A 26065-nucleotide genomic window follows, 5' to 3' on the forward strand; every position below is an offset into this window, starting at 1 on the left:
CCTTTTCCTATGTTTGGGAAATATTACTTAATTATATCTGTGAATAACCTTTGTAGTTCCTTTGTCTGTACCCCAGGTCCTTCATTCACATTATTTATTCTCAAGTTATAGATCCCTTTGTCATCTTCTAGCCTTTGTATTGTTACTGCTTATTTCCTTGTTATTTTTAAAAAGTTTTCCCTTTCATACTCCCACATTGCAAAATTGTCCTGCAGTTTGGATAATCTATCCTTAGTTTCTTTCAAGCTGATTTGTCATGTTTCCATAGAGTTTTTAATTTCATGGTTTCATGGTTTTTGATACATGAATCTGCTTCATGTATTCTATATTTTTTATATTATTCATCAAATGGTTCTCTCCTTTGAGTTCCTCCCTTCTTCTATCTGCATCTGCTTGAGGGATGCTTAGTATCTCTTTAATTAATTTTCCTATATTCTGCTTTATTTAGCTAAATATTTCACTTTTGAACTCGTCTATAAGGTCCTGAATATATCTCTTTATGTCCACTGGTGCTGTGTCTGGTATTGCATGTTTGCTGTTCTCATTCTCCTTTGTCTTTACCTGTCCTGAGTCAATGTTCTCAGGTTGGGACCTGAGGCCTTTTTGTTCTTGCTTCCTTTTTCCATCTTTTTTGCTTCTTCCAGGATGCCTCAGGCTTTCTTTGTTGGTTACAATTCTTCTGAAGTATGCTGGCTAGATGATCTTTCCCTCTGCAGTGTGCTAGTGAGTTGCAGACAGGGACAGCATATGCTGGCCTCTCCCCTCTGGATCAGTCAAGCCCTGTGGCCTGCACTGTATTACTTTGCATCACCTCCCCTCTGGGTGGCAGTGGCTGGAACACAGCAGTGGTGGCAGAAGATGTGGTACAGGCAGCGTTGCAGAATTTGTGCCACCTCCCCTCTGGGTCAGCAGCTGTGGTGGGTTCAGGGGTGGGGGGAGCTGGTGGGTGCCCAGACACTCCCAGGCCAGCAGCAACAGGTTTTGCTGGTGGCCCAGAGGCACAGCAAGCAGTGGCTGGAGTGAGGTGGTGTGGGGATCAGTCAAGTTGCTCTGATGTGCACTGCATTTCTTTGCACTGCCTCACCTCTGAGTCAGTCCAGCTGCTGTGGCCTGTGACATTCTTATGGCCTGGAGAGCACCAGCACTACTGCCACCACCTGGAGGAGGGAGCAGCCCTGTGGAGGAGGTTTGAGGCCTACCAAGGCCATAGGGGTAACCTTCTATCAGTCCAGGGAGCATGCCATCCAAGGAGGTGGATGGTTACATAACATCCAACCCCTGGGAGAGTATGAGATCCTTGCTGTAGGGGTTTGGGGGTGCACTGGGCTTGTGGGAACACTAAATTGAGCTTAGCAGGATTTGGGCCTGCCTGGACCATACTGGGTGGCTTTCTTTCTGTCAGGGGAGCTTTTCTACCAGAGAGTGGAGCTGTGCAGCTTGAGGAGGGTTTAGGCCTATTGCGAGGAGCCTGGCAACCTTCTTTTAATCTGGGGGCCTCACTGCCCAAGGAGGGAGCTACACTACCAGAGGAGTCACAGGAGCCCAGGACATAGAAGACAATTTCCAACACACCCAGGAAAAACACTTGAAATATAGAAATATTGGAAAATGACCAAAAAAAAAGACCAAAATGCAATCTCAAACATCCAGCCCGTCCAACAAAGCCTAGGAGCCATGCACATAGAAGAAAATGCATGACATATGCCTGACATACATGAAATAATAGTAACTGAAGTAAAGAAGCAAGTCTGGGAAGCTTTAAAGGAATTCAAACTAGAAACAATCTCCCAGGTAAAAGAAGAAATGATAAAAGAAATGAAGGAGATGCTGAACATAATTAAAGAAGACATGGTTAAAATATTGGAGGAATCAAACAAAAAGATAGAAAACCTGGATAAACAATACAAGAAACACACAGAATATATAAAGCAGATGCAAAGAGATAAACAGGAAATAAAAAGTTCCATTGACAGTTGTAAAAACAGCCTCAATGAATGTGAAGATAGAATTTCAGACCTCAAAGACAAGATTGCACCCAGTGAACAGGAAATGAAAGAACTTTTAAAAATAACAGGAAATCAGGAAATAACAATTCAACAGATGAAAGACGTTGCAAATAAAAACAACATAAGATTGATAAGGATAAATGAAAAAGAAGATGAAAACAAAAAAAAAAAAAGATGTCAAGAGGATATTTAGAGAAGTAATACCTGAAAATTTCCCAAACATGAGATTGGAAACTGATATCAGGGTCAGTGAAGCATACAGAACTCTAAATAGCCATAACAAAAATAAAACTACACCCAGACTTATAATAATCACCATCCCAGAAATTCAACAAAAGAATAGAATATTAAAAGCTGTCAGAGAGAAAAGACAGATCACCTATAAAGGAAAACCTAGACTTCCGGTAGAACATGGTGGACAGATTGCAACAGCTACAGAGGCTCTCTGAAAGACTCGGCTCAGAATTCAGGAATGGTGCGGAGTAAGGAGACATAAGCAGGTGGAGATATGCTCTGCTGACCCAGGAACGAACTGGGCTGAGAGAAACCAACTCGGAATGCAGTCCTGGTGCTAGAACAGGAACAGAGGGGCCTCAGTGTGGAGGCTGGAGCCCGTGGCATTGGAAGCCTCAATTTGGGTTTCCCGCCACATGGCGGCTGCGTCTACATCGGCTCAGCAAGGAGCGAGATGCGCGGAAGCTCTGAGAATGGGAATCGGCAAATGGAGTCGAAAACAGGATAGGCGGGGAGCCGTGCACTGACTTGTGGGGAGGTGAGTGAGAGAAACTGACACTCGACCACAGTTTGACTCCAGCGGAGGACATTCTGGGACAGGATTTAATGATCAGAATAAATGATAAAAGATTTGGAAAATTGTCGCTATTTCCTCAAAATGTTTTCATTACTGCCATTGAAAAACTAGTTTTATCTCTGATTACCAAGGAGGTAATATATAATGTTTATTATTTATATATGTCATGTGGAAACTGTCTAGTTATGTAATATAGTATAATTAAATGGGAAGCCTAATATTTGAAAGCCTTTTTCATTTGAAAAGTATTAAAAGATAAGTCTTTTGTTAAGAATACTATATTTAATAATTTTGTAGTAGAAATGTGTGGTTAGATATTTTGCTTCATTGGCTATACCATTACAAGAAATATTTCAATGCTAAAGATAGGAGTCAAATATGCTTTAGGTATAATTCACATCTGGGATCATTTCCTCAATGTCTCAGTTAAAATTGCCATAGAATTTCACGTAAAGCCTCAGGAAATGAATGCCTCATATGGAAAATGTCATTATATAAAAGGCACGTGAATATATAAGTCAATACCACTGCTGACTGAAGAAACACTGACATTTTTCACATCTCCAATGACTTCACTCCCCCTACTGGCATCCAATCTTCAATAATGTACCAAATCTTTCTTAGACACTAGAGTACAACTTTATTTATAGGTCTCTCACAAGGAGAAGGGCTCTGGGACCATGTTACCATATATAACACAAACAAAGCCATTCATTATAGTTGATGGCTTTAAAAACAGAATACTATAGCACACAAATGAGAACAAAGCTAACCTGGACTGTCAAACCAACACCTTAAGAAACAGCTTAATGTGAAAAATACTCACAATGAAAATCACCCTATTTAAGTTATAATGACATATAATGAAGCAGAAGTTCAAATACTAATATAGGGAAACCAGAAGTTTGAAAAATAAGGGGACATGCTGTATCAAAAGGAATGTAATAAATCTAAGGAAACATCTCCCCCAAAAGGATATTGATTAACATATGTACTAAAGCTTAAAAGAAAATGATTTTAAAGAAGGTAACACAGAAACTAGATGCTACTAAGACAATAAAATAAAATTAGTAAATAAAATAGTAATTAGTAAATAAAATAAAATGTTAGTAAATAAATAAAATGTTAGTAAAATAAAAAGTAAATAGTAAATAAAATAAAACAAAATAAAATAAATAAAATGAGTATGGACTGAAACCTGCAAAAACTGTAAGCTAAATAAACTTTCTTTCCCTCATTATGGTTGCCAGTCATTTTTTTCTCACCAATGAGAGGAAAAGTAAACATGATAGAATTTGATACCAGAAATGGTGTCATTGCTATGACTATATGTGAACTTGGGATTCAAGATCCTTTGGAAATAGCTTGTGGGAAGAGTTTTTAAAGGTTCAGAGATGTCAACTTAAACAGTAGCCATGGAATACCTTAGGCTGTTCTTTGTGGAAGATTCTTGTCAGAGCTCAGAAAATCAGTAAAAACCAAGCTCAGGAGGCTTTTCTAGGAAGAAGGATTACATTGCTTGTTTGACTCCAAATGATGTATGCTATGCCTTGGCCTAAAGTTTATTTGTGTTTTGCTCTTATCCACAGACTTTTCCTGAGACTTAGATTAAGAGTGGCAGACTAATTAACCTGGAAGAAGAAATCTCAAGGCAGTCAAATGTAGACATAGTTGGATGGCTATCATTGGGGGCTTTTAATCAGACTTATGTTGTGAATTGAAAGCAAAAGGCACACCACAGTGATGTAAAATGTTGTGACTTTGGCTAAAAATAAAACTCCAGTAAAGCTGTAGACTGTAAAGATAGAATTGACATCTACATGGCTGAGAAGGAACAGGAAAACAAAAAGATGACCTGGGGGCACCATGAGTTATGGTGGGTCTCCACCCTTTATAGCCTCAAAGCTGTAAAAGTGAAAGCTTTTGCTTGGAGGAAAAAACCAGACCACCATGTTTCATAATGGCAGCAAAGGCCACACAAGATTCAAAAATGGTGACTGCATTAGGTTCCAGAATTGCAGTGGCATTAAAATATCTGTTCCTGACAAACAGGTTCAGAGTTTTCAGTGATCCAGGCACTCATACCTATGGCCAAGAGAGAGGAAATCCTGGCTACTGTTCCAGCTGGCAGACCTTGGCATTATCCACATGATGTTGATTTTAGATGCAAGAATTCTGAAATTAAAAAGGTTCCACTTCAATTTCAAAAGGCCGGGGAGTAGCCAGGGATTCAGCTCTGTGATGTAAGCACCTTCTGGGCAAGTGTGAGGCTGTGAGTTCAATCCACAGTACAAAAGAAAAAGGCTTGAGAAGCCAGGCAGTGTGCCCATGAGAGGGCATTATGTGAAGCTATTGGTGTGAAGTCAAAGGGTAGTGGAGGCCCCAGAAGTTTGGAAAAGCCAGGAATGTGGATCATCTAAGGAATGTAGCAAGGAATGAGCAAAGTGGGGCTAAGAGGGAAGCTATGGGAGCTGCAACCACCAGAAGTGCCAGAGGGGTGGGGTCACACAATTGTGGAGGTCATAATTTATCACAGATTGCTTCACATGCTGAACATGCAACTATAGGATGAAATATTTTCCCTGCTGGATTTTAGATTTGTGTTGGGCCCTTTCTTTTGTGTCCTCCTGTTTGTACCTTTTTGAATGGGAATGTTTATCTTGGACTATTGTGTGTTGGATGTTTTTAAATTTCTTTTCACTTGTATGGGAGTTTATAGATAACATTTTGCCTTAGATGTCACAAGAGACTTGGCAGTTGGAATTTTGATTAATGCTACAACTGTTAGAACTTTATCAACACTTGGAGATAGACTAAATGACTTTTGCATAAACTATGTATATGAGTCTTTGGGGGGCCAATGGTAAAATTTTGTGGCTTCCTTAAATGTCCCCCCAAAGCCTCATGCAGTCATCTCACAGGCTGAATCTGGTGACTGTCTTATTTGTCTAGCCCTGGAGTGTTAGTCTGCGTGCTGCACTTGCCCAAGGATGGGTAGCTGGCATGCCATATAAGGGAAGGAAAGAAGAGTGCCTTCCTTTTTTGCCCTTTTTGCTTTTGTTTCATGTGGCATCCATTAATTCCTACAATTTAGACATGTCACACTGCCTTGGAACCAACTGAGTATGGACTGAATCCTCAAAAAAAAAAAAAAAAAATGTAAGCTAAATAAATGTTTCCTTCCCTCAATTTGGATGTCAAGTATTTTTCTCATCAAGGAGAGGAATACTAACCAAAAGAGTAGAACTAATTATAAATAAACAGCACAGGAAATGTTCAATTGTTCCCACTATTACTGGGAACTCTGTGGATTTAAAATGACAACTTAGCACTAAGGAGTTTAGCTAAGTTCCTTAACATGTAGTATTTAGAGGGAAATGAGATCTTAGAAGAAATTGGTTAGCTTGTATTATAAGTTTCTCAAAATTTATGAACTTCATAGGAATTGATTCTACATCCAGCTAGTAATGGGTGGGCTGCGTTACATGCTGACTCTGGAAGTTTAATTCATTTAAGTTACTCAAAACTGAGAAATTTATTAATGAGTGGTTGTAATGTTCTTTATTATTTACTGGGCTGCATCCAACTATTGCCTAAGGAAATTCAACATTGTATGAAGATTTAGTATAATGTTTATTCTAAATTTTTGTTAGTACCATTGTTCACCACACTCTGTATGGTCATTCCACTAGCTACTAGCCTTATTCATAAGCTAACTTAATCTTTTTTGAACAATTTTTTGAAATTAATTTAAAGAGAAAAGAATCAAAACAGAAGAAAAGAATAGAAATAATATATAAGTTCAAAAAAATAAACAATAAGAAATCACTAGTTGATAAATTAAATATCATCCTCTTAGAAATCGTTGTTCAAGTTACAAAAGTAAAGCACACAAAGTGTATACTCAAACAGTGAGGCTAAAAACAGTTCTGTTCAGTGATCCAAGAAAAACTTAATAATATATTTATCAATTCTATAAACTTAAATATACATGCAGTTACATCATTTAGAGCACTTACTTTTCCTTTCTTTTAACAACAGCAATTATACATTTTGGGTTTTATTATTGCTTCATTTCTTATTTCTTTTTACACTAGAGATGCAATGTGATATTTATAAATATGATCCTTATTTATTTCACTTATGAGGATAGTTTCAAGTTGTCACCATTTACCTATGAAGGCCTCAAGATCATCCTTTTATGTTGCTGAGTAGTATTTCATTGTATAAAAATACCACATTTTTTTCATCCACTCTGTGGTTGATGGGCATCTTAGTTGTTTACTAGATTTAACTACTACAAATTGTGCTGCTAGGAACATGGGTGCTCACATATCACTGTGATATGAGCTTTTCAGCTTTTCTGGGAAAACACCCAAGAGGGGAATAGCTGGATTGAATGGTACTTCCAAGCCTGGTCTTCTGGGAAATCTTCATACTGATTTCTATAGTGGTTGCACCAGTCTACACTCCTACCAACAGAGGAGCAGTGTTCCTTTGTGCCTGTATCCTACCAACATTTGTTATCAGTTGATTTCTAGATGGCAGCTATTCTTTCCAGAGTGAGATGAAATCTCAGTGCTGTTTTAATTTGCTTTATTGAATGACCAGTGATGGTGAACATTTCTTCATGTATTTATTTGCCATTTGTAAATCTTCATCTGAGAACTTGGTATTCATCTCAGATGCCCATTTTTGGAGAGGGTTTTGAATTTTGGGGGGGTTTGATGTCTTTCAGTTCTTTACATGTTATGCATATAAATCCTTTGTCTGAGAGTTTGCTGGCTAAAACTCTTTCCCATTCTGTGGGTTTTCTATTCACTCTGTTAATAGTGTCTTTTGAAGTCTAGAAACATTTCAATAATATGAGATCACAGTTGTTGATCATTTGGATTGTCTGCCTTGCAGTTTACATTTTATTCATGAAATCTCTGCCTACTCCTATGTCTCCAAGACTCCCACCTATCTTGTCTTCCAGTATATTTAGTGTTTCTGTTTTAATGTTTAGGTCTTTGATCCATTTGCACTTTTTTTTGTGCATGGTGTTAGGCATGGACCTATTTTCTGTTTTAGGCATGTGGAGAGCCAGTTTTTCCAACACCATTTATTAAAAAGCCTATCCTTCTTCCAGTGAACATTTTTAGCAACTTTGTCAAATATCAGGTGGCTGAGTTTATTTGAAGCTGTACTTGCATCTTCTAATCTGTTCCATTGATCCTCAGGTCTATTTCTTTGTCAGTATCATGCTGATTTTATCACTGTGGCTTTGTACTATAGTTTCAAGTCAGGGATTGAGATGCCTCCTGCCTTGCTTTTGTTGCCCAGAATTACCTTTGCTATTTAAGGTCTCTTTTCTTTCCAACTGAATTTTAGGAGTGCTTTCTCTAGATCTGTGAGGTTTGTTTGTATTATTTTGGTTGAGATTGTATTAAATCTGCATAAGAGTTTTGGGACTATGACCATTATCACAATCTTGGTTCTTCCTAGCCAAGAGCAAGAAATATCCTTCCATTTTCTAATATTCTCCTCAATCTCCTTTTTTTTTAAAGCATAGCATAATTCTCAGCAAACAGGTTTTTTACATTCTTAGTTAGGTTGATTCCTAAATACGTCATTTTTAAAAATGCTATATTGAAGGGTGATATTTCCATAATTTCTCTCTCAGTGAGTTTTTTGTTTGTGTACAGGAATGCTATTGATTTTTTAGTGCTGACTTTTTATCCAGCCACACTGCTGAATTTGTTTATTACCTCTAGTAGTCTTTTAATGGAGTATTTTTGGGTCTTCCATCTAGAGTATCATTTCATCTGAAAATTGTAATAGTTTAACTTGCCTAACTTTAATCCTTTTAATTCTCTCTCTTATCTCATTGCCCTGGCTAGTATTTCCAGAACTATATTGAATAGGAGTGGTGAGAGATGATATTCTTGTCTCGTTCCTGACTTTAGACTGAGAGCTTTCACCTTACATCCATGTAGTATGATGATGGCTGTTGGTTTGTCATAGATGGCCTTTATGAGGTTGAGGTAGACACTGTGTATTCTGAGTTTCTGAAGGGTTTTCTTTTTATCGTGAACATGTGTTGGACTTTATGGAAAGCCTTTTCTGCAATTATTGAAATGATCAAGTGGTTTTTGTTTTCACGTCTGTTGACGTGGTGTATTACATTTATTGATTTGCATCTGCCATACAATACCTGCCTTCCTGGTATGAATCCTACTTGCTCATGATGTATAATCTTCTTGATGAATTGCTACATTCCATTTGTGAATAATTTATTGAGAATCTTTGCATCAATATTCATCAGTGAGGCTGGGCTATAGTTCTCCTTTTTCATTGGGTCTATCTAGGTTTTGGCATCAGAGTAATACATGTCTCCAAGAATGATTTAGGGAGGATTATTTCCTTTTCAATTTCATTGAAGAGCTTAAGGAGTATTGGCATCAATTCTCTAAATTTCTTGTAGAATTCAGCCATGGATTCATCAGTTTCTGGGCTTTTCTTTATTGGTAAGTTTTTAATTACATTTTCAATTTCGATAGCTGATATTAGGTTATTGAAAATTGCTATATTTTATTCGTAGAGCTTTGGTAGTTCATATGTTTCTAGAAATCTGTCCATTTCCTCTGTGTTTTCCAATCTATGTGAGTGGAGATATTCAGAGTGGGTATTCATGATCTTTTGAATTTCCATGGGATATGAAGTAATTTCCTTCTTTTAAGTATTTATTCCATGGATTTGTGTTTTTTTTTTGTTTTCTTTCTCATTATATGGTTAGCTAGAGGCTTGTCAATTTTGTTTATTTTCTCAAATCCCGCTTTTTTATTCATTAATTCTTTGCATATATATATATATATATATATATATATATATATATATATATTTTTAGTTTCAGATGCATTGATTTCTTCCCTAATCTTTACAATTTCTTCTCTTCTATGAGCTTTGGGTTTAATTTGCTCTTCTTTTTCCAGAAGCATGAAATGAAACATTAATTTGTTTATTTGTGCTCATTCTGTTTTCTTGATATAACAATGTATTGCTATATATTTCCCTCTTAAGACCACTGTCATTGCATCCCATCAATTCCATTATGTTGATTCTGCATTTTCATTGAATCATAGGTTTTGCTTTATTTCTTCTTTAATTTCATCTGTAGCTCACTGGTTATTCAGAAGGTTGTTATTTAATTTCCATGTATTTATGCAGATTTTCCAATTACTTTTGTTGTTAATTTCAAATTTCAGTGCACTACGGTGAGATATTATGCATGTGATAATTTCAATACCTTTGCAGTTACTTAAGAATCTTTTAAGGGATAGTACATAGTTTATTTTGGAGAATGTCTCATATTCACCTGAGAAGAATGTGTATTCTGTGTGGATGGGTTGAACACTCTGTAAACATCTACTAAGTCCAATTGCTCACAGATATCACTCCATTCTATTATTTCTTTGCTGACATTTGTCTAGTTGATCTATCTTTTTGTGAAAATGGAGTGTTCAGATCCCCTGTTATAATTGTGTTCTTTTGTATTTGGTTTTTCATATCCATTAGTATCTGTCTTATATACTTTGGTGCTCCTGTATTTGGTGCATATATATTTATAATTGTTAGTTCTTCCTCCTGAATTTTTCCACTAATGAGCATATAGTGACCTTCTTTATCTCCTTTAATCATTTTTAGTTTGAAGTGCATGGTGTCTGCCAATAGATTAGTTACCCCTTCTTTTTTCTGAGTTCCTGTTGCATGGAATACTGTTTTACATCCTTTGATTTTTAATCTGAATTTGCTTTTGGTTCAGATGTGTTTCTTGTATACAGAATATTGTGACATCATGTTTCTTAATCCATTCTGCCAACCTATTTCTTTTTTTAATTTTTAATTTAAGGAGGGTGAGATTAAACATAAAAAAAACAAAGCAAAACAGATCATAAGGAAGCAACTTTAAGAAACATGGATTTCAAAGCAAATCCATTGGTGATCTTCACTGTCTATCTAATTGTCTCTATTTTTCTTCCAAATAGTTGTCCCCATCTTTACACACATTGAATACATACTGAAAATTATATAGAATTCAGCCATGGATTCATCAGTTATGATTAGAAACATATGAACTACCAAAGCTATTCTAATTATAACAGGATGAAGAAGGCTTTTTTAGGTCTTCAATAAATGACTTTGGGGAAGTCAGTAATGACTGCAATAATGTCTCTCATTCCCGTCGAAGTAGCTGTCCTTATTTTTACGTATGCTGAAATTGAACATAAGAGGCTAGACTAATATCACTCTGAATAGTGAATAATAGTATTGCTGGATTTTATATCATAATGCTACAGAATGAGCACTGGGTATCTTAGGGTCTCTTCTTCTTCAGAGTATCTGTTCATTACATCATGCATTATATAATTTCTTCCTGTAAACTGTTTAGAAATTCTCCCCATGTGTGAATCTCTACATGTATATCTATCCTTTCTGTATTATGGGGAAAACAGATCAAAACAAGACAACAAAACAAATTCCCAGAAAAACATTAAATGAAAAAGACATAGAAAACCACAATATTAGGTGATCTACAGTAGGTACTATGTTTTCTCTTGCTATTTTCAATAGAATTGTCCATGTCATCAAACACAATACAATTGAACATAGCATGACATAGCTATTTTTATAAAAACACAACTTCCCTTATTTCTCTTTCATTGAGTTTTCTGTTTGTCTATAGGAATGCTATTGATTTGTGAGTGATGACTTTGCATTCAGCTATATTACTAAATTTAATTATTATGCCTAGGAATCTTTAATGGAGTTTTAGGGTTCTTCTATGTAGAGAATCACATAATCTGCAAATAATGATAATTTAAATTCTTTTTTCTTATCCTTACTCCTTTTATTTCTCTCTCTTGTCTAATTGCTCTGGATAATAGTCCCAACACTATATTCAATAAGAGTGGTGATAAAGGACATCCTTGTCTTATTCCTGATTTTAGAGTAACAACTCTCATTTTCTCGCTAAATAATATGATGATGGCTGTTGATTTGTTATGGATGGCTTTTATCATATTTAGTTGAAGACCATCTATTGCAATTTTCTGAAATATTTGCACCATTAATGAGTCTTAGACTTTATTGAAAGCTTTTTCTGCAACTAGAAAAATGATCACATGATTCTTATTTTTGGCTCTATTGATAGAGTGGATTACATTTTTTTGATTTAAATATGTTGAACCATACTTGCATTCTTTGGATTAAACCCACTTGCTCATGGTTTATAATCTTCCTGATGATTTGCTGCATTCTGTTTCCCAGTATTTTATTGTGAATTTTTGCATCTATGTTCATTAGGGAGATTGACATGTAGTTTTCTTTTTTGGTTGGGCCTTTCCCTGGTTTTTGTATTAGAGTAATACTTGTTTCCACAAATGAGTTAGGGAGAATTGCTTCCCTTTCAAATTAATTGAATAGTTTGAGGAGTGTCAACTTTCATCTTTTTTGAATTTCTTATAGAATTCTGCAGTGAATCTGTCTGGGCCTGGGCTCTTCTTTATAGGTAAGGACTTAATTATATTTTCAAATTCATTGATAGAAATTGGGTTATTCAGGAGTTTTATATTTTCTTGATCCAGCTTGGTACTTCATATGTTTCTAGGAATCTGTCCACTTCCTCTGTGTTATCAAACCTATGAGAGTAGAGGGTTTCGGTTCCAGAGGCTGGATGGCCTCGGGAAAGTGTCCCCCGCATTTTCTCCTGAGTCCAGCTAGTTTGGGACTCTCACTTGGCCCTGGCCAGGGAACTTCGTGTCTTCCAGGTGCACTGGACCAGCATGGTGGGTCCTGAACAGGCCTGCGATTGCCTCCCCGCTCAATGTCATGCTTGGTGGACTCTGGAGTTCTAAGCAAACAAGTGGGCACCATCTGATCCAAAGGCTGGGCAGCCTGGGTTAAGTGCCCCCTGCACTTTCCCCTGAGTCCAGCTATTTCGGGACCCTTGCTCAGCTCCGGACAGGGAACTTTGCAGCTGACCAGTGAATTGGACCAGTGTGGTGGGTTCTCGGAGAGCCAGCAGTGTCCTTTCCTCTCCTGGCTATGCTTGGTGGCCTCTGGAGTACTAAGGTAGCAGGCCCAATCTGTTCCAGAGGCTGGGCTTTGAATCTCTCTCAGTTCAGGGAACTGGGTCGGCAGAGTCCCAGGAGCTGAAGGCATAGAAGAGGATTTCCAACAGACACTGGGGAAGCCTTGGAATAACACTTCAAAAACTTGAAACCCAGAAATATCAGAAAACAACAAAATGAAAGACAAAACTACAATCTCAAACTTCCGGCCCATTGCAAGAAAACTTAGGAGCTATGTACATAGAAGAAAATATATGCCATACACTTGAAATATCTGACAGAATAGAAACTAAAATAAAGAAGCAACTCTGTGATGCTTTAAAGGAATTCAAACTAGAAATAATCTCCCAGGTAAAAGAAGAAATGACAGAAAAAATGAAGGAGATGCTGAACATATCTAAAGAAGAGTTAAATAATTAGAGGAAGTAAACAAAAAGATAGAATCCCTGGATGAGCAATAAAAAAAAATACATAAAGCAGATGCAAAGAGATATGTGGGAAATCAAAAGCTCCACTGAAAGCTGTAAAAACTGCCTCAATGAAAGTAAAGATAGAATTTCAGACCTTGAAGACAAGACTGAAGCTAGTGAACAAGAAAGAAAGATCTTTTAAAAGAGTCAGGAAATAACAATTCAACAAGTGCAAGATGATGCAAAGAAAAACAACATAATATTGGTAGGGATTAATGAAAAAGAAGGGGACAACATAAAGACTGTCAAGAAGATATTTAGAGAAGTAATAGCTGAAAATTTTCCAAACATGAGATCAGAAACTAACATCAGGATCACTGAAGCATATAGAACTCCAAATAGTCATAACCCAAATAAAAGTACACCCAGATGTATAATAATCAAATCCCAGAAATCCAACATAAGAATAGAGTACTAAAAGCTGTCAGAGAGAAAGAACAGATCACTTATAAAGGAAAATCTACAATAATCACTGCAGACTTTTAAGCACAAAAAATAATGTCAAGAAGAGCATGGAGTGAAGTATTCCAGATCCTAAAGGAAAACGATTTCCAACCTAGACTGATGTACCCTGAAAAACTGTCCTTCAAAATCGATGGAGAAATAAGATACTTCCATGACAAGAACAGCTGAAGAACTTCATGATTACCAAGCAAACCCTGCAAAGAATATTGAAAGACAGTTTAGATACACTGAGGAAAAAACCACTAAACAAGCAGATAACTAAGCAAAACGGAAAGATAAAGATGCAACAGCAGAAAGATAACCTGTCAACAATAAAACAACATATAACAGTTACAACTTTTGATGTAATGGTCTCAATGTACCAATTAAGAGAAAAAGACTGGCATAAAGAATCAAGAAACAAAATCCTGTAATGTCTCCAATGTTTAAATTTTATTGGTTTTGTTCTGTACTGTTTTGTATAATTTTGTTATACCTGATAATATAGGCAATTCTTTTTAAGGTAGCAAGAGGCATTATGGTAACCATTGTTGATTTCCTTGTGTTCTGTTTTTCATCATGTACTATGTCCATCCTTTGTTTTGACTGGCTGTGCTTTGTTTTCACATGTTTGGTTTTATTCTCTTCCAAAAAAGAAGTACTAAGAACTTTGGGAGTAATAAAACCCAAAATGTGTAAATGTTATTGTAAAAAAGAGAGGAAAAGAAAGTGCTCTAAAGGATACAACTTCAAGTGTGTTTAGGTGTGTAAGATAGATGGCCATACTACTAAGTTTTTGTTAGATCATCGAACACAACTGTTTGCAGTCTTGCTGTTTGAATGTCCACTTTGTATGCTTTAATTTTGTAATTTGAACAACTACTTCTAAGATGACAATATGTAATCTATTAACTAGTGATTTCCTACTGTTTATTTTTTTGAAATTCTGTATTATTTGTACCCTTTTACTCTTTTGTTTTTTCTTTAAATAAAATTTTAACAAGAGAGAGTAGAGGGTTTCAAAGTAGGTATTGATGAACTTTTCTATTTCCACCCTATTCATTCCTTATTGCATTAATTTGAGTTTTTTGCTTCCTTTTTAAAAATAAGTTTGCCTAGGGGCTTGTCAGTTTTTTTCATTCTTTCAAAGAATTGACTCTTTGATTCATTGATTCTTTTGTTGTTTTCTAGGCTCTATTGCATTGGTTTCTGCTCTGTACTCTATAATCCCTCCCCCTTATTTTGACTCTGAGCGTGACTTGCTCTTCTTTTTCTAGATATTTGCAAAGTAGCATCAGGTTTTTTTATTTGTGTTTGTTCTGTTTTCCTCATGTGGGAATTCACTGCAATAAATTTTCCCCTGAGTACTTCTTTCATTGCATCCCACAATTTCTGGTAAGTTGTATTTGTATTTGCATTTGCTTGTAATTTTTTTTATTTCTTCTTTAATATCTTCTATGAGCCACTGATTGCTCCGGAGTGCATTATTCATTTTCCATGTGTTTGTGGGCTTTTTTTTTTTTTTGCAATTTCTTTTGTCATTAATTTCTAGTTTTGTGGTGCTATGATATGACAACATGCATGGTATAGTTTCAAACATTTTGTATTTACTTATGCATTTTTTTTTTGTAGACTAGTTGAGTGCGGATCCTTCAACAGACCTTACCCGATGGCTGTCAGTCACTTGAGTTCTCTAAGCAGGGCCCTACTCATCTTGAAGTGGTGCTCCAAGACTTCCCTGTGGTATGAAAATTGCTACATGTACTTTTGGCTTATGAAGCAGTATGTAGGTAGTTGCAGGCCACTTGGGGGAGTCTCTGATTGACCCTAAATAGACCCAGAGGCAACCTCCAGTGCATCCTCTGGTGATAAGTGATGCTGGATAAGGTTCTACTTGTATTGGAGCCACACACCAAGGCTTCTCTATGGAATGGACACCACTGTGTGCACTTTCGGCTCATGAGGCAGAATACAGGCAGCTGCAGGGCACTCAGGGATTACTGAGTGTGGCCCAGATAATTCTGGAGGGACCTTCTGGTGCCTATCCATAATATTATATATTTTTTTAAATCGGCACCAAGGATCAAACTCACGACTGCCTGCTTGCAAGGCAGTCGCTTATGCCGCTGAGCTAAATCCCCAGCCCCTATCCATAATATTATTGATGGACCATAATTTTGTTTCACCTCATGCCCACCTTGTGATTTTTCATTTTTTACCACCTAGAATCTACTTCACCTTGTGGTTTTACTTTACAAAAATTCTTTGAAAACAGAAAGCACTTAGAATCCAACCTGAGTCCCCTTCTGTCTCTCTTAGATAGAAGCATTCTTTCTGCAATAAATATGTTCTTTTCTTCAACTCCATTGTTCCAAGATTAATTATTTAAGAGAACATCTATTTTGCCAAACATAAAACAAGTTGGGAGTTTATTTTTCCTATATAATTTGGAAGTCCCATTATGATAATTAGACAGTTAAGAGTATACATTGGTTTCATAGATTTGGGATAATATCTTACTTAGTAGCAAACATTTTATGCTTCAATTTTATATTATGCCTCTGTTGTTTATAACTTACTTAAACTTTATCACTTATTTAACTTTTGTTAAAATGATAAATTTACGCTAAAATCATGGGTAGGTTATGCTCTTTGGTTAATGGTACATTTTGTTTGTTTTGTAAATGTTGCATTTGAATTGGATGCCAAATTTACTAGTGTTACTTGTTTGACTTGTTAGACAACAGTGCCAGCTGATATTACATTTGGAGATAAATAAAATGTTGTTAATTTTAGGCATTCAGAAAACAGTCTCCAGAGATAAGATTGTATACAAAGGAAGATACTGATTAAGATTCTATTTCACAACTAGAATTATGTTGTAAGAAAGAGGAAAAATATTCAGAATTGTCTGATGTTTCAACTTTCCTTGCATGAAAAATCATTTTTGTGATCAAAGTGTAATTATTATCCACACTTTCGCAGGAAAAACTTGAGTCAACAATAGCTGAGAGATCATGAGAATAGAAGAAATTCAAATCATTCTAGCAAACCCCCAATGGGCAACCTCCAAAGTCTGAAGTATAGATTACAGTTTGTATTATTTATAAGGTAGCAAACAAATTAAGAAATGATATAAGCTTTTACTGAAGGTTACATTGCAATGGATATCTTATGGTGAGAATAGTTGGATGTAGCCAACTTGTTTTTAGCATATTCACAGTTTCTTTTAAAGTTTTATTTAAGGAGAAAAAGAGATAAAAAGCAGAAAAAGGGTACAAGTTATACAGAATTTCAGAAAAAAATAAACAGTAGGAAATCACTAGTTAATGGATTACATATTGTCATCTTAGAAATATTTGTTCAAGTTACAAAATTAAAGCATATAAAGTGGACATTCAAACAGTGAGACTGCAAACAGTTCTGCTCAATGATCCAACAAAACTCAGTAATACCATTGTCTATCTTATACACTTAAGTATACATGCAGTTATATCATTTAGAGCACTTTCTTTTACTCTCTACATTCACAGTTTTAATTTGATGACAAATCACTTGATTTTCCTGAGTTCAGTAACTGTAACTTAATGAATGTAGCTTTATTTAATTAAATGAATGCAGTTAGGTCAGGATTTCTGCATCAATGTGAAGTTATTCAAGTTCATATGTCTTTTACTTTACCAAACTAAAGCTGATCAAGCTAGATCTAGGAAAATTTTCAGATTGCCCTGAGGTCTCTAGATGACTTACCTATACCTGTAAGCTAGTCTGGAAAGATGTAATGTCACTCTGAAAATAAACACTGACATAATTAGAGATAAGCAACATTAAAAGCTGATATTACATTTGGAGATGAATAAAATGTTGTTAATTTTAGGCATTCAGAAAACAGATAGCCAGGAGAACAACCAGTTCCAAGTGGAACTTGAGCAGCCCCTACCTCAGATCTTTTCTGGCCCAACAGCCAGAGAAAAGATTACAGAAAGAGACATTTTCAGGTATATATTTTTCAAAGACTAAGAAAGACATAAATGAAGCCTTTAAATTATTTTAAATTGTCACCTATTCAGAAAGAAAAAAAAAATGAGAACCCCTATTCCTTCTCAGATCATTTACAAAAGGCGTTAATAAGACATACATCCATAGCTTCTGATTTAATGGAAGGACAGATTGTTCATAAACTTTTTTACCCAATCAGCTTCAGATATTAGAAAAAAGCTATAAAAATGGCTTTTGCTTCTGACAGCTCACTTGATACATTAGTGAAAATTTTCTCTACAGTATTTTATAATTGTGATGATGAGGAAGCTAAGGAGAGAAAACAAAGATATCAAAAGTAAGTAGTTGCCTTGGATTTGGACTTGAAAAGTACAGACCCTAAATCTGGCTCTTAGGGTTTTAAGAAAAATTAATGATTAAACTCTCCAGGTATTACTCTGAATATCAGACCACCTTAAGAGAGACTGCCTTAAGAGGCCCCCTACATCATACCCTCACTACAAAGCCAGGCTGGGGAAGAGAGAGGCCTCAGAACACAGACTAGCCTAACAAGACTGAAGAATTCTGAGATACTCTGCCTTCTCCCTCTGGAGGGATTGTCATTTCCATGGAGGAGCCCCAAGTAATCAAGCCTCTAGAGAAAAATAACAGCATAATGCTATACACTGGTACGTGTCTGGGTCCTTTTCTTCAATGCTGGCCTTCTTTCCAGTCATCATATCTTAATAAAAAGAGTCACTAGAGAAAATGTTGCTCACTTATACTGTGACTGGGATGACTTCTCTTAACCCATTCATTTTAATTATGTCTACAAGCCCACCTCTTATCCTGGTGAGAGATATTTTAACTTGTCAAAATACAATAATATACATACTCAGGTCGCCAGCTAATAAAAAATAATGCTTAGACTGATTTCACAAATACAGTACATACTGTTGTTTATGCAAAATAGCTTGAGAATTTCTCAATTCATCAAAGTAATATGTTAATTTTTATAGTCTGTTTCTCATAAGGCCTCAAAATTTTGAGATAATTAGAACTTAAAGTAGAGAAATTTAAGGTAAAATATCAGATTACGTAAGTAGAGGTTTCTAAAAGCCAGTGGGTTACAAATGCTATTCTAGTTCCTTAAGAATAATTTCTAGACTGGGCTCTTTCTCCAATCTACCTATCAATTCTAGTGTTCATGCATTGATTATGCATTCTCTTATAATTTCTAAAAAACATTGTTTATTTTTGCTAAAGACCACCAAACCCAAAGTAATCATACAGACAAAACCAACAACAAATATGCTAAACTCTTTTGACTGTAATCCACCAGATTAACCTTGTTGAAAGAGGATTATATGATACATTGAAGCCTTAATTAGCTACTTTCATCAGGCCTTAAATTACACTGCAGCTTGACTCTGTCTCCTAAATCAAGAAGTAAAATTAATGAGGCAAGCTGTCCTCCAAAACTGGAGCAGTACAGGGGGCAATTGTGCAATTGTAAAAGTTGAATGTTGTGAATATATTCCTGATGTTTCTGCTAATATTTCAATAGTTTTCAAGACATTGGATGGCAAATTAATGACATGTCAGATTATGAAGTTCCCTGGAACTTTTCCTTAGTTTCTTTACATGAAGCTATTACTGGCTCTTCCTACTGGAAACTTTGTTGAGATTATTCATAATTATCCTGTTGATCTTACTATTTTTCAAATGTATACTTAATTGTTTCTTTTGCTTTGCCTCTTCTAGACTTTATGCTATATTGTAATTCAAGACACAAATTTCTGGCATCTGTTGAAGGACCCTTAGATAGACTCACTGAAGGTTATCACTAACTGTCAATCATAACTGTGATTCCTTTCAGCCTGAACTAGTCAGATTGTACATAAACCATTGCTCCCTCACAGTAACTTGGGATATTTCTTTAGATGGGTGAATATTATGGATAATTAGTTTATTTAGAAATATTGTGAGCTGTCAGACAAGTTTAGGACTTCGAGAGTCGGTTCAGATTGGATACATTGCGACTTAGGTGAAGGCATGTTCTTTGAGGGCCAGATCGCAAGATAAAAGATAAAATAAATGCACCATCATACTTCTGCTAAGAATAAACAACAATAATTTATGTTCTAAATAAGCATTGATCCCTGTGGAGAAGTCAGGAAGAATCCTTGTTCTGTTTCATGTTCATGTGCTAAGTGACTTGCTTCCCCACTTGATCACAATTTATTTTTTTTTTATTTTAAAGAAATTAAGACAAAATAGGACATAACAAAGCAGATCAGATCAGAGCAATGCAGGCAACACAGCAATTTAATGAGTATTAACTGGCCAGTTGTACGCATAACATTATTGGTTAACCATAGTTTCGTCCCACTTCATACTGACCTTGTGATTTCCCATTTTTCCCTACCATGAACCCACCTCACCTTGTGGTTTTTTTTGCACACAATTCCTTGAAAACACAGAGATTTTGGCAACCCACTCAGGTTCACTTTTTTCTCTCTCATATGAAAGCTTTCTTTTTGCAATAAATATATCTTGTTCTTAAATTCCATTGTTTCTGGAAGTCATTCTTCAATTTTAGAGAAACTGCACCTTTACTGGACATCTAGCAGTTTGGGAGTTTCTTTCAGCTAGATCAGTACTATGATTGGTGTTGCTGAGTCCAGAAAGTCCAGAAAGACAACTCATACAGATGGGTGAGCAGAGAATCTAGACTGGTCCCTTTCCAAATATTCATTTGTTCTGTCCATAAACCCTTGCAATAAGACTTGCTTCTCCACTGTATCAATATTACCTAAGCAGTTGTACTTATAATCCTATAGGTTGATTATAGTTTGATCCATGCTGTACTTAAATTGTGATTTTGTTGTATAAATTACCCCTGACAAAGTATCTTAGCAGCAACATATTTTTGTAGTCTCTCTGGTCTCTAAGGAGCTTTTTCTCAATGAAACATTCCTGACTTTAATCTACATTATTCCTTGAAAATCATTATTAAATTTCTTTCAGATATGAACTCAGGATAGCTGGAATTTTGCACATTGAGAGTTACATCTCTCTTTATCACAATAACTGCATAGCTTTAATTCATGAAATGCAAAGAAGATCAAACATATGCAAACAAGAAAGTGGGTGTTAGCATCTCAGCTTCTCTAGGACAAAGTGCCTAGAATCTACAAAAACTTTGCTAGGAAAGAATGTGAAATAGTGGAGGATCGTGGAAACCATCAGGGAACTGACAGAGAAGATGGTAAGATTAAGTGAAACTGAAGAAATAGACTACTGTCATAGACCAGATACTGTGCAGCGCCATAGACAATGATTTTGTAGCTGTCATCTGGGAAGTAAACTGAAGATAACAACTTTTCTGCTGATAGAGAAACAGAGATGTGCACTGGCACTAGAATAATCTTATGCAGTTGCAGACAGGAGTTAGAATGTGAGTCATTGCTTTCTGATCAGTCTTCCAAAGTAAACAATTGTAGGGTGACTGTGGTGTGGTATCCCAGGATATAATCACACATACCAGATGCTTATAGGTTCACCGTTGTAGGAATAAGCTGAGTATTTGAGTGTTGGTCTCAGAACAGTCCCATTGTCATTTCACTTTACCATGTTCTTAGAGTCAGTGAGGGAACAATCCAGAGTCACCAGAGATGGCTCATGGTTTGAGAGCAGACTGGGGAAATCTCATTGAGATGGGAGAACACAAATGTGGGTCCTGGGTTCCTGCAGCCAAAAACAAATTCTAAACTGAGCTCTTCAGGACTGGAAGCTCACATTGGCAATTTGTGATCCCTGTTAGCAGATCACTGTATGCAGCACTGTTCTGTGAACAAACCACCACTTTAGACTATCAGAATGAAAAATGATACATACTTTCTGGATCTGTGCTCCTTAACATGAGCCTATGGAAAGTGGCCATGTGTCCAGAACTATTCAAAATATATTTTATTATTCTTTATTTGATTGCTCTGTTTGTATTGCTGTTGTCATTTTTGAGACAGAGTTTCACTGTGCAGTTCAGGCTGGCCTTCAACTCACTTTTTAGCACAGGGTGAACTTGAGCTCAAAATAGTCCTTCTCTTTCAGTTTTTCACATTCTGGAATAATAGACAAACATCACCACACACTGATGGCTGCGTTATGTTTTATTGTACTTTTTTTTTTTTTTAGTCTTTGATGTTTTCTTCCTTCTGTATATTTTCCCCTAAAATTTTATTCCATTATTTTCCACTATTATCTTTAATGAGCATGCCTGTATATCTGCATTTTGCCTGTTACATTTATGTGATTTTTAAACTCTCAATATAGTTTGAAGGGCTTAAGGGAATTATTCCCTGTAGATTTATATGCCCTCATGCTTTTACTCATATCATTCAGCCTAATGTCTTCCTTATATGTTTTATTCATTCTCAATTTTACTTTTCTCTCAACTTGAAACTTTCACTTGTCTCACTTTAACTTTTCCTCTAATATTTATATCAACCATAGAGTATTTCACAATCTCTGTGTCTCACTACTAATTTTATACAAAGTTTTCCCTGTTATCCTTTCCTATTAATATAAAAACATAACCTTAAAGTTGATAGGACCTTTTGTATCCATCCTATTTCTTTCTTCCAATACCACATCAGAGGATTTAATTAATTTTCCTTTTACCCTATTTCTCTTCTTCCACACTTTAGCATTCCCTGATTTCCCAACTTCCTGGTCTTTTAGATAACTAATTCAATAAAATTACTGTTGAACCCTGTTTTTCCCTATTAGGAGTGACACACTAATACAATTTATTGCCTATTAACTATGAGTTAAAACTTGAGTGGTTACAGTGCTCATACTACAGATGTGAATTTTTTTTTGCTAGATGAAAGGGAGACTCAAAACAGTGTCCTATTCTATGTAATTTTTCAGATAATGTTGATAGATTGCACTGCAGTGGATTAGCCAGCTATAGATGTAGTTGAACTGCTTCCATAGTAATAACCTTGGCTCACTGAAAAATTGAGTGGTAGTGGACATCTCTGTCAAACCCACCATCACACTCAGGGAAAAAGATATCCATAGATTCTAACCCAAGAAACCAGAATTAATTGACTCTATGTGAATGCCTTCAGCTTGCTAGAAAGAGGTCCTGTGTCTGAATTATCCTCACTATTTCATGTAAAGTATTGTTGAGATGTGAGCACTAAGACTCTCTGGCAAAGAAGTTACTAAGTTACTTGAGAAGCATACATGCAATGTCTCATTGGAGAATCTAACCTGTGGTCCCATCAGATATCTTCTTTAAGTTTTTGCATGGTATTTTTATTTACATATTAACTAATGAGGGTTTGTCATATATTATCATATGATTTCATGGATTTAAATTGTTAGTCTTGATCTTGAGTAGCTGGGAGCTCTATGCTCTATGGTCCAAGTCAAAAGCTTGTAGAACAAATTCTATCTAGCCCTGCAGCCTCACTATGTCACTTGGAGCCCCAGCTAGCATCCCTAATCACTGGAAGAACTTCGAGAAGTTTCCTCAAAGCCTAGTAGGGTCCTGTCCAGAATCTCCTGTAACTGGAGGGTCTTCAAAACAGTACCTCAGTGGCTAGCTGGGCCCTGACAAGTGATTCCAAGTAGCAGGAACCATCTGCACTCCACATTGTGAGCTTAAAGCCCATGCAAGCAATTTCCATCCAATTGTGCAGTCTTAGCATCTTTTGCTGTCTGGATGAGCCAACTCTTGCATCCCCAATAGCTGGAGGACCATTTGGAAGGTCCCTAAGCACCTAGTTGGTCCCTACCCACTGATTCCAAGTGACTAAGAGCTGCCTAGTAATGCTTGACTACTGACATCGACACAAATGGGGAAACTTCCTGCACTACAGATATTATGAATCCAAGAAACAACTGAGGCCTAACATATATCTTCCTTAGGGAAATACAGGAAAATGAAAACACAACAGAGCAAAATGCAATCTCAAACCATCAGCCCACATGAAAAAAATCCTAGGAGACATGGGCATAGAAGAAAATGGAAACCATACATTTGAAACACCTGAAATGATAGCAACTGAAGTAAAGAAATAACTCCAGAAAGCTGTAAAGGAACTCAGACCATAAATGGTCTCTCAGGTAAAACAAGTATCATGAACATAATAAAAGAAATGCTGAATACATCTAAAGAAGACATAGTTAGAAAAATTGAGGAACACTGCAAACAGATAGAAATGTTGAATGAACAATATAAGAAAGAAATTGAATAAATGAAACACATTCAAAGAAATATCCAGGAAATAAAATTTACATTGAAAGCTGGCAAAACAGCCTCAATGTACGTGAAGACACTTTTAGACCGCAAGCACAAGATTTCAGTTACTGAACAGGAAAGGAAAGATCTTTTTGGCATAATGAGAAATCAGGAAATACTAATTGAAATTTTTCAAGATGAAAAACAACATAAGATTGATAGGTGTAAATATACAGAAAGTGATAACACAAATGATATCAAAAGAATATTTACAGAAGTAATGGCTAAAACTTTCCCAAACATGGAAATGAAAATTGACATACAGATAAGTGAAGAATATAGAACACCAAATAGCCAAAAGCAAAAATAAAACCAGACATACAATAATCAACTTCCCAGAAATTGAACAAAATAAAAGAATATTAAAAGTTGTTAGAGAGAAGAGACAGATCACCCATAAAGCCCATCAAAAGCACAGCAGACTTCTTAACACAAACAATGAAATCAAGAAGAGCATGGAGTGGCCACAGAGTTTTGGCCACTGGGTGTGTGGCCCCAGGCTCAGGTAGCCAGTAGTGGTCAGGTGGGAGGGCATGGCTGGTGCCTCTCTTGTGAGCTTGGCTGGATGAGGCTTGGTATACTGAGCCAGAGATCTGACTTCTGGGGATCACTGCCATCCAAGGGGAAGGGGTGGGAAAGAGAACATGGCTAATAAGCACAAGGAATCAAGGGCTCAGAGAAAGCTGAGAAGAAGGCAGATCAATAAGCAGCAAAGTAAAAGCCTCTCTGAGAGAAACAGCACATTTGCTGGAATATAGCACCCTGGAGAAGACCAGAAGGAAAGAGATGGATACTATAAAAATGAGGAAGAAACTAAAGTGAAAAAAAAAAAGAAACAAAGAAAAGAAAAGAAAAATTTGGGCAGACGGCAATAGTCAGATGTGCTCTCACTGGAGCCAGGCCCACTGTGCTCAAAATGCCACTGGAATCCAAAGATGCATGGTCACAGTGAAGCTGGGGGTTGGTGAGCCCGAGCGCATCAGCAGGAGGATGTGGTTTCAGAGGAGAGTGACAGACTGGAGATATGCACTGGATTGCAGTTAGCGTGGGGAACTCATTCCTCCTGCAGGAGTGGGCGATTGGGCGGGCAGCATTTTGGAGTCAAGCAGAATAAGCCTGGAGCCAGAATTGCAGCCAAATTCATTCAGCCACTTCTACTACAGAGAAGATTGGTGAGAATTTCTTGGATTGAGTCCTGCGCCTGTGTGTGATCCAATACCAAGACCAAGGTTTTCCTGAAGCTATCATTATCCAGCCCTGACTGTGTAGAACACACTAACATAGTGAAGACTCCTAGTGATTGACTAGCCCAGAAGAGAGGGACCAATCTTCCCTACCCCTGCTTGTAGTCTAGTGGTCACTAGCAGACTGGGGAGGGTAGCAATCCCTATCCAGCATGCTTCAGAGCAATTGTAACCAATATAGGAAGTGCCAGGGACCCCTAATATCCACTTATCTGGAAGTAACCAGAAATACGACAAGAGGAAGAAATAAAAGGACATTTCCAATCTCCAACTCAAGCAGTACTGGCCCAGGAGAGGTAAACACAGAAGAGATCAGGGGTTGCACACCTGGAGGTTGTGAAGAAACAGAATCTAACATAAAGAAATATCTTCATGAAATTATAAAATAATTAAAACAGAAATAATAACATAAGCAAAGGAAAATATAAGAAAAATGATTAAAGAAATGTTAAGCACCTCTCAAGAAGACACAGATGGAAGAATGGAGAAGCATAGAAAAAGAAGGGAAATCTTTGATGAAGAATGTAAAAAAATCTAGAATACATGAAGTAGATTCAAAGAGATTACCAGGAAATTAAAAACTCCACGGAAAGCTGACAAAACTGCTCTAAAGAAGCTAGACTATCAAACCTTGAAGACAGATTTGCAACTTGTGATAAAGAAAAGTTCTCTTAAAAATAACAA

This window comes from Cavia porcellus, unplaced genomic scaffold, assembly GCF_034190915.1.
Source record: "Cavia porcellus strain 051 isolate PalLab524CR breed Dunkin Hartley unplaced genomic scaffold, mCavPor4.1 scaffold_3, whole genome shotgun sequence".
NCBI classification, from domain to species: domain Eukaryota; kingdom Metazoa; phylum Chordata; class Mammalia; order Rodentia; family Caviidae; genus Cavia; species Cavia porcellus.